Below are 9,330 nucleotides of genomic sequence, written 5' to 3'. Positions count from 1 at the left end.
CTTCTCGACTCAGCAGCCTCCCTGGGGTTGCATCTTGAGACGTGCACAGCTGAGGGCTGTGGGTAATGCTCTCCTTCTCACCTGTGCTTCTCTGGAGGAGAAGTAGATCGTTGCTTTAGACGGGGCTGTTCAGCATCTCTGTGCTTTGGCTGTCCCACCTGAGTGGGTACAGCATGGGCCGTGAGGAAGATCTGCAAAACGCAACGACCGTTTCCTTCAGTCTCATTTTAATCTTCACCTTTAGCTTTTATCTCTCGAGCAACGCAGCTCCGTCTCATCGTAGTGTTAAGTGAGAATTGCTGGTAGGATTAAGGTTAAGGTTAGGGCAGAATGAAGAGCCTGTGGGTGCACTCTGTGTTCTGCACGGGGCAGCTTGTTGGGTTAGGAAGTGCAAACACTTGTGTGGTGTGGGAGAGTAAAACTTAACTGTGTTACGCATGCTGAAGGCCATTAGATACGGTCTGACGTGGAGCTCAGGGTTCCCTGGGCCGTGGGGAGCACTGTGCTCAGCCACCTGCCATCTTCCTTCCCAGATGGCTGGGCACCTTTGCAGGCGATGTGCTGAAGCCAGGTGTATTTCTGAGCTCCCCGGGCTTTCTGTACATCCCATATGAGGGGCGGGCTGGGCTGGGAGGCCTCCAGGTGCCTCTTAGAGCACACCATTGTGACCAAGCACGATCTTTTTGGGTGGCTCTGCTCTGGGGGTGTGGGGCAGGACGCGTTGCGTGGTTCTGGCATAGGGGCACGCAGCCCTCAAGGGCAGTAGTGATCACAGCACACACTGGGCTGCTCCGTTTGCCTTCCTGCTGCTGTGCTGGTGCTCCATCCCACCCTGCTGGGGATGTCTGCTGGCTCAGAGCTCTGCATGGAGCTGTGCTGCGTTTGGAAGAGGAGTCATCTCCAGCCTCTTGGCAATCATGGGGTGACTGATGACTTGAATCCAGTTTCCCTGCCAGTTTGCAGTGCCCAACTGCTGTGAAATGAAGAGGATTGGTGTGCGTGGATGGCACCCTCTGGCTCTGGTGTCCTGCTCTGCTCCTGGGCACACCGGGACTGGGGCGAAGTGGAGTCAGCACGATGCATTGCTGGCTGCAGAACCTGCTGCAGCTCCTCGGAGCAGCTCTGAGCTGCCCAGCACACGGCTGGAATGGAGTGTGTGAGCCCCAGGTGGGTCCCTGGTAAACGGGGAGAGCAACAGAGCCACTGCTGGTGCTGTTGCACGCACCCCCAAGATCAACAGTAGTGATTTCTTGCTCAGTTTGCTTTATGCTACAAACCTGGAAGACTTTGCGGATGTTATAATTGGGCAGTAAATGAGATCTTTAAGTTTCATAGTCGTATTTACCTATTGCTGCGGGAGGATTTCCTTGCTGCAGCCCATCAGCCCTGCCTGGCCACTCATTTGCTGACGCAGCCACGTGGTTGTGAGCTTTGAAATGCTCACAAGAATTAGAGGAAGTAAACTGAAGGCATTCATCTTTAATGGAATCTCGGAAAATCCCGTCTGCAGCGGCGTTGGGCACCGTGGTTCTGCGTGTCCCTGGTGCCACTGCACGTACAGATGTGCTGAGCCACAACTCGGGTTCATTCACAGCACAAACCTGCTGTTTTCTGGTTTGTTGTACAACAGTAAAACTGCATCAACCCCTGCTGCACGCTGCTGTGTGTGCACTCAGCTTTGTTTGCTGCTAAGTTTTATATTCAAGGCTCACCAGATGCAGCCAGAAAGCCATCCTTTTGGTTGGCAGCCCGTCGTAAGTAGTGGAGAACTTCTGTGTTTGAGTGCTTGAGAGCAGAACTTGTTGCTTTCATTGATGTCTGTGGGAGGTGCCCGGGTTGTGCCTTGCAGTTCTGAGGGCAGCAGCTGTCATCTCTGGGCCATGCGTGCGCTGGGGAGGAGCACACATCAGTCCTCAATGGATGCATGAAGTATTTCGTGGCTCTGAAATTCTCTTAAATCCTGCAGCAGGTAAACTTGCATCTCTAGGCTGACATCCTGAGCTTTGTGACAGCACAGTGAGGTCAGGGAGTGCCCTTCTGGATTGCAGCTGCATCCATTTGTATTAAATGCATTTGAAATGATTCTGCTGCTGCTTCCTTCAGCAAGGCTGTCCGGAGAGGGATGGATTCATTTCAGTTTGTCGGACCAAAACCGGTTTAAACGCAGAGACAATGGCTCAATAATGGCCAGAACTTAAGTGGTAGAAGTGGTTTAGGGAACAAAGGCAGCTGGAGGGCTGCTTGGTCACTGGTGCCTGAGAACTGTGATGATGGTGGAGGTTATAGAAGTAGCTAAAGATGACTCCCTTTTAGTATTGCATGCTGTTTATCCCTTAGGAGACTGACTGACAGACACATAGGAGCATTCCCTTAGCAAACCTCCGGTTGCTCTCTGCCCTCCTGTTTTTGTGGACGTCGCACCAAGGGGTGGAATCACAGCGTCTCACTCTGATCTCGTGCATCTCCTCTTTGCTTTCTGCGTGTGTTGCTCTGCAGCACCCAGATGGTTCGCTGCTCAGCGCAGCCCCTGGGTCCCACGGGCACAGTGACAGCTCTGCTTCCTGTGGCTGTGGGCTCGGGGTCTGAGCTGCCCCCTAAAACACCCCCCACAGCCCCATGGTGGGACGTGGGACCACAGGTGGGTGCTGCTGTGCACGGAGCTCCTGCTGTAATGACCGGGGTGGCTGTGCTGCTTCCCCTGTCAATAGGTGTGGCTGCTGGGCTCCTGCCAAGCTGCCATTTCGTTCCCTTATTTGGATTGCTGAGCAGTGTCATGCTCCACGCACACCCTCGGCTTGGCTTTTAAATAATACAGGCAGGGAAGCGAAGATTGCTGCGACAAAATTATTAGCTTATGGGTTATTAATGCATTCCTACCACTGAGATGAAGAGCGTGTCGTTAGTGGAGGACGATACCTTGAGCTCCAAAAGGGGGAAAAAAAGAAAAGAAAAAAAAATACCTACTGCAACACCTCCAGGAGTGATGCTGAATGAAGCCAGGTGGGCACAAATGGAATTATCTCAGAGAAGAGGAATGCTGTGCTGTGAAGCAGAGGATGGTGGCTGTGCTCTGGCCGATGCCCGGTGCTGTTCTGCCTTCTCCATCCTTGGAGCTGTCGGGCACTGAGTGAGCGAGGTGATGCCTTCACATCCCCTTTCCCCTCTTTGATATTCTGCCAAACCATTCCACGCAGCGCATAAAGAAGAGGCACCCCTTCCTCTGCCAGCAGCACGGCGCACATCCCAGCTAGAAGGCAGAGGTGGCTCGGATCAGACAGGGCTGGTGGGGAGGGAGGGCAGAGCGTGGCACAGTGATGGCCCTGAAAGAGGGAAAGAGAAGTCAAAACACGTTTGTACTTCGGTCTGAAAACACCAACTTTTGGTTGCAAGAGGTCGGATGATACCAGTGATATCAAAAGGCTCAGCTTGGCAAGCTTGATACCTTGATATCAGAAGGCTGCGTGCTCTGGAGGAAGGACACACTGCTTGGGATCCCTGCATGCGCTGCCGTGGGACTCGGTGGCTCTTGGCATCTGTAAGGGAATGCTGGAAAGTGAGCGTCCTCTGAAGGATGGATGTGCTGGAGCAGCTGCTGCCCATGGGTAACGTTCCCTCTGTGCCCATCTCCCGGCTCCACGTTCCTGCCCCAGCACAGGCATTGATCCCAAGGGGTAATTAGGAGCACTGTTGATGGCTGCGTGTTCCTCTCTGCTCAGGAGTTTGGAAGTGAGTGAGAGAAGCTCTCAATTTGTAACACATTTGATCAGCAATAAGCCTGGTACACAATAAGCAGGTGGCAGTGGTGTTCATGAGCACCTGAAAGGGCTCTTTGTCTTCCAATGGGGCGGCACTGAGTGGGGCAGAGCTGCAGCCTTCCTGATCCGTGGGCATTCCCAGCTATTTGGTGGGGTGCCTGCATGCTCCAGGAGCAGAGGGGTGGCACCTCCACTGCAAGGCAGAGACAATTCTTACGCAAACTGAAGTTCTGGTGCTAAAGAAACCGGCTTGCTGCTTTTGTATGGCTTTGAGTTAGTTCTCTTTTTGGAGCAACGCTTGGAAGACTTCACTCTTGCATTCAGAAGCGCTGGTGGAAGCACACCTGAGCACCAGGCAGAAGCCAACCCCTGGTGTGTCAATATTTAGATTGAAATGTGACTCCTTTTGGTGCTGACAGCTTTGCTCAGCCTTCCAAAAAGCACAGGGTTTTCTTATCAGTTGTTTAAGGAGCAGTGTGCTCTGTGTACCCGTGTCACAGCTTCCGTGCCTTCATCTTAAAGAATCTGGAGCCTGTTCTCAAAATATCATATCTTTAAAGCCTTGCCCAAGGAGGCTGTGGATCCCCATCCCTGGAAGCATCCAAGGCCAGGCTGGATGTGGCTCTGGGCAGCCTGGTCTGGTTGGTGACCCTGCACACAGCAGGGGGTTGGAACCAGATGAGCACTGTGCTCCTTTGCAACCCAGGCCATTCTGTGATTCTCTTTAATTTTACCAACCTGTCGTGTTCCCAGGTAGTGTTGGTGGGATTCAGCAATGTCCCTAAAATCGCAGTGTGCCCCTGTTCTGATCTACAACTTTGGTCATTGATTTGTAAGGAAAACCCTTCACCAGGTGCCAGTGGGGGCTCCCAGCAACCTGAGCTCAGGGGAAGGATGCTGTCCCAGAGCCTGGGGACCACGGGCTGGGTTTCCCAGCAGGTTGGTGCTGGTGGCACTGGGACACGTGGCTGCACGGCTCCGGCCGCTGCCTTCTGCTGGGACTTGTCAAAGCCAGAGCTGCTCCGGCCGAGTTTCACTTCCCAGTGTTAACTGCTTAAGCGCCCACTTCCCACGAGAGTCCCTGCGGTGATGCTTTACCAAGAACTCCTCCAAAACATCCCAGCCCTTTTCCCTCAGTGCTGTGTGCTGTGCGGATGCTGGGCTGGAGCTGTGAGCTCGCGGCTCCGTCACTGCAGGGCAGAGCTGCAGCATCCCGTGGCAGGGAAGCAGTTAAACAGCTCCTCGTGTCCTCGTAAGATGAAAACTATTTTAGTCCCATGACAGGAGCACGATGGGAGTTTAATGCTACAGTTTGTTAAAAATGGAGGCAGGCAGGAGCCCCGGCAGCCCCACTCGGCTCAGACTTCCCATGTCCAGAGCACGATGGAAGGAGTGATTCCTTCTTACTCCTCCAAAATCTTTTCCTTTCTTTTTTTCCCCCTCCTTTTTCCCAGCAGTGTCCCACCTTGCAGCTCCCTGCTCGCTGCAGCAGTGCCACAACTACTAATTAGCACAGGAGCTCATCACTCGTAATGGCTTTTTGGAGGCTTTGGTGCATCCCAACCAGGTGTGGATGCACCACGGCATGGCTGCTGCTCACAGCACCGCTGGATCCTCACGAAGGCCCTGAAGTAGCTGTAGTGTGATGGTTTTCAATGGGCTACTAATTAGAAAAGCATTGGACTAATAGGATGAGCTATAATTAGCAAGACCTGCCCTCTAGATAGCTAATCAAGACCCAGATCGCACTTGCGTATCCATTCATTAAGTTCCTCTATCTGCAATTTTGGAGCAATTTGTTTAATCCATTGGAACCTCTTGGATGCTCTGAGCAGCACAGCGGGCGGTGGCACGGGGCAGCATCCCCCAGTCTGGAGAACAGGAGGTGGTGAGCTGCTGTCCTGCCTGCAAACAGCAGCAAGCAGCTCCAGAAAAACTTTTGGAGGAGGGAAACGACTCTGAGCTCTCAGTGGCTTAGCAGAAAGGAGAGGCTGAGCTTCCAAGAAGGTACTTGGCAGCCTGCAGCACATCCATTGCTGTGCCCCAGCACAGGGCTCACTGCTGGGTCGGTACTGTGGTCCTGGTGGTCACTCTGGACCAGCAGCAGTGCCATGAAGGCTCGTTGCCCGTCAGGTGCGTGGCCACATGGGTTGGTTTGGGGGTGTTTTCTCACTGGCTGGTGTGCCCAGGCTCCCTCTTTCTTCCCTTGGTGTTTTCATAGGAAGGTGGGGATGTGGTGCTGGGTGGTAAAAGGGTTGTGGAGCGTGAGCGAGTGTGGGTCAGCAGAACCTGTTGTGGAGCAAAAAGCAGGCAAAGCGAGCTTCATCCATCAGAATGAATGTTACACGCTCATTTGTCCTTGATTTCCCCCTGTTTATCCCCTCTGTATGATGTGGGCTTCATGGAAGCTCCTGCAGGGCTGTGGCATGTTCTCAGGAACCCCCAGGAGCAGTGTGGGGCTGCACAGTGCTGGGCTCCCATCAGAACCTGCTGGGATTTAGCCAGCATCCATCTGGGTGCAAGGACACTCTTGGGCGTCCTTCCCATGCAAACCCAAAATCACTGATTGCTAAGAGGGGCTGCTGTGTGACTTTGTGTGTTGATCTGAAAGCATTCGAAGCCTGGCTTCAATTCCTTCCCAGCTCAAACCGGAGGATGCAGTCTCTGCCCTTCCCGTGGTTTTAGGGTCGCTGTCTCAATGAGTGTGTGCCAGCTGAAGGCAGTGGGCTCATCACTACCAAAGGTGTGCTCACCTCCTTGTCTTTTCCTGCAGGACCTGCACTGCGGTCGCTTTCAGCCACTTGGTGCAGACAGGACCCCCCCGTGGGACCCATGAACCTCACTGACAGGTAGGACTGGGGAGGGGATGGGGCTGTCATTGGCATCGGGTGGTTCTGCTGCCTCGGCTGGCTGTAGCAGAGCTTGGGAATTGAACTCAGGTTCTGCCTTAACCAAAAGTCTTCTTTCGCTTAACATTTAACCAGCACTCCAAAATTTGTACGTCTCCGTAGTTTACTGATGGGCAGACAGAGGAGTTTCGCTTCCTTTTAGCTGGGCATTCACAACAGCTGCGGAGTATTTTCGGTCTTGAACAAGAGGAGAGGCAATAGCAAGTGCACAGAAATTCCTCCCTTGAGACCTGTGTCGATCTCGATCGTTTGTGCAACCCCCAGAAGTGGAGTGAATGGAGATGAGATTTCTGCGGCTGCCCTGCGGCCCTGCAGTGGTGCACGCGAAGCTCTGTGTTGCAGAGCCCTTAGGAGTGGCTGTCCTGTGCTGGTGGTGCTCACCTCTCGATGGATAGTCAGTTATTTAATTATAGATCTCAGCCTTTGTCCAGTGGCATTTTTGTGGTGGTTTTTTACCCCTCTGGTGAGCTGTGTGAAGCGTTCCTGCTCTTCGCTTCTGATGGGTTTTTTTCTAGAGGAGGTGTTGGTGTCACTGCTCCCAGACTTACTGATTTGCTTTGTGCCGTAGTCAGCTTCAGAGCTGAGCCCAGCTTTGTGCAGAACAGAACCACCTTCGTGGGAAGGGAAGGGCCAAGTGATGTCACACCAACACCCTCTGTGTGACATCAGCTGGCGGCGGAGGAGTGGGAGCAGCAGTGAGAGTCGCTGCATCGCTGCCACGCTTCGTCGTGTTGACCACAGTTGTGGAAACTTCTTAATCTGCTCTCTTGATCAGTGAGTAATCAACCTCCGAGCGCCCGCCGTGCAGCTCTGAGGCTGCAGAGATGTGCACACGAGTGCTGCCTCCTGGTTCAGCTCATTGCCCTTCTGAGCCCCAATCAAGACTTGTACTTAACTGCTGTGCTGTTCTGAGGAATCTTGGTAGCTCTTTTTTTATTTTTATTTTTTTTTTGGTAATACAAAGCCCAGACACAGTCATTAGCAGACTTCCTGCCCAGTGGTTTCTAGACAAAAATAGATCCATAAAACTTGGGGGAGAATTCAGGTCAAGCAAATCCCTCATGCAGAGGCTGTGGGCAGCACCCTCTGAGTGCACCCTGTGAACCCCAGCTGTGGCCTTAGGACTGGTGTAACTCTAAAGCTATTTATTGGAGAACGGGGCGAGTAAGTGGAGAATAAGGAAACTCCCAGCATTGCCCAGGTCTTCCTTTTGGTGCTGTCCTTTGTGTCTGGTTTTGCTTGTCCCCTCTATGGGTGGACTGAGGCTGTACTGGTAACTAATGGTGGCTGGACGCGGGGTGGATGGGTGGTAGGTGTTACTTTTGAGTGAAAATAAATGCTTGATGGGTGGTTTCTAATATCAGCTTTTATCTGCGAGGGCTGATGGGGCTGGGGAGGTGAGGTCGGGCTGTGTGCTGCTGCCATTGGACACGGTGATGTGAGTCCCTGCTCTGGGGGAAGAGCAGCAGCACGAGGAAGAGCAGCACAGTTGTGGTCGTGCATTTAAAACAAAGAAGCACCTACTGCCAAAGTGATCTTTAAAAAGTGAGTGCTTCTTGGAGGTCCTCACCAAATGCCAGCAGATCAGTTTGACCTCCCAGGCCGTGGCTGTTCCACATCCATGCAGCTCTGTTTGCTGTCATCTGTGGAACACAGAGCTTTGTTAGGAATTGTGTCTGCTGCGGTGCACGGAGTGCTCAGAACCCCGTGCTCTAATCATTATCGTGAGCAAACGGAGCCAAGCTGTGCCATAAATAGTGATTTCTCTTAAGGTGCATTGACACAAAAGCAGAGCAAAGCAGAGCGGTGCCTTTTTATGCTGCGGGACCTCTGCAATCCTGCCTGGCCAAGAGCAGAGCTTTCTGCTCGTGGTGCTCGGAGCCTCAGCAGCTGTCTGCTAATGGGAGACACGCTCAGGCTGATGCCCTGCTCCTGTAGTGCTATGGCATCCTGTAGTGCTATGGCATCCTGTAGTGCTATGGTATCCTGTAGTGCTATGGACACAGCGTTGTGCTGGTGGGCTGTCAGTGGGACCTGTGGGTGCTGGGTGCTGCCACGTGGCTGCCGCTGCTGTCACAGTGCTGCACGATGCTCCCCTGCCCCACAGCTCAGCTGTTGTGCGGCACCAGGCTGCAGCCCTGGGTTGCTTTCCACCGCTGGACCCGCTGCTGTGCCGCCGTCCCCGCGCCCGCCGCCGCTTCTTTCACCGTGCCTCATGCCCTGGCACAGAGGAAACTTCTGTGAGCTTTCAGCTTCTACCAGCAGTGCTGAGCGAGGCTGCTTATCTTCCCCTGCACGCTCCCGGCGAGGGGAAACGATCCCATTGATGCACGGCGGGGTCGGGGCCGCCACGCCTGGGAGTGCCGCCGGCCGGCGTCGGCGTGCAGCTCGGCAGCGTGGCAGCCGGCGAGGAAAGGGTTAAGGGCTGCCATTTTGTTATGTAACACCCTTAATGGACATATCGGTGAATGGCACCAAAATGGCAGGGCTTAACCCTTGGTGGGCTGGCAGCAGGGCACCCGCTGCCCCCCGCCCCGCTGCTTCGGGGTGCTGCCGTGGGGAGCGCAGCCCTGGGGCGGCACGGGAGCCCAGGTGAGGGCAGGTGTTGGAACTCTCACTTCTATCAGCCTGCTGTTTTTTATCCTGCGTTCATTCATTCTTTGCAA

The 9,330-nt window shown here is 53.8% G+C and overlaps 1 protein-coding gene and 1 long non-coding RNA gene across 3 annotated transcripts in view; one reads left to right on the top strand and one right to left on the bottom strand.

Moving 5' to 3' along the window:
• Window positions 1-3,231: 3,231 nt before the first annotated feature.
• On the bottom strand, window positions 3,232-7,299 carry LOC109363726. Its single transcript, XR_004162117.1, has 3 exons — window positions 7,213-7,299; window positions 3,443-3,533; window positions 3,232-3,320 (listed from the first exon to the last, which is right to left on the bottom strand). It is a non-coding gene; the product is annotated as an uncharacterized LOC109363726 (long non-coding RNA).
• Window positions 6,523-9,330, top strand: part of GATAD2A (GATA zinc finger domain containing 2A) — a 26,407-nt gene continuing 23,599 nt past the window's right edge. Inside the window, exon 1 of one of the 2 annotated variants that reach the window (XM_010725000.3) lies at window positions 6,523-6,604. The gene's annotated coding sequence lies outside the window, so the exon portion shown is untranslated. Of the gene's footprint in view, window positions 6,605-7,349; window positions 7,439-9,330 lie in introns of those variants that run through there. The other variant, XM_019610075.2, reaches the window with a different exon arrangement.

Source organism: Meleagris gallopavo, chromosome 30 (assembly GCF_000146605.3).
Source record: "Meleagris gallopavo isolate NT-WF06-2002-E0010 breed Aviagen turkey brand Nicholas breeding stock chromosome 30, Turkey_5.1, whole genome shotgun sequence".
In the NCBI taxonomy this organism is placed as follows: domain Eukaryota; kingdom Metazoa; phylum Chordata; class Aves; order Galliformes; family Phasianidae; genus Meleagris; species Meleagris gallopavo.
The sequence above is the reverse complement of the archived record's forward strand: the minus strand, read 5'-3'. Positions and strand labels throughout refer to the sequence as shown.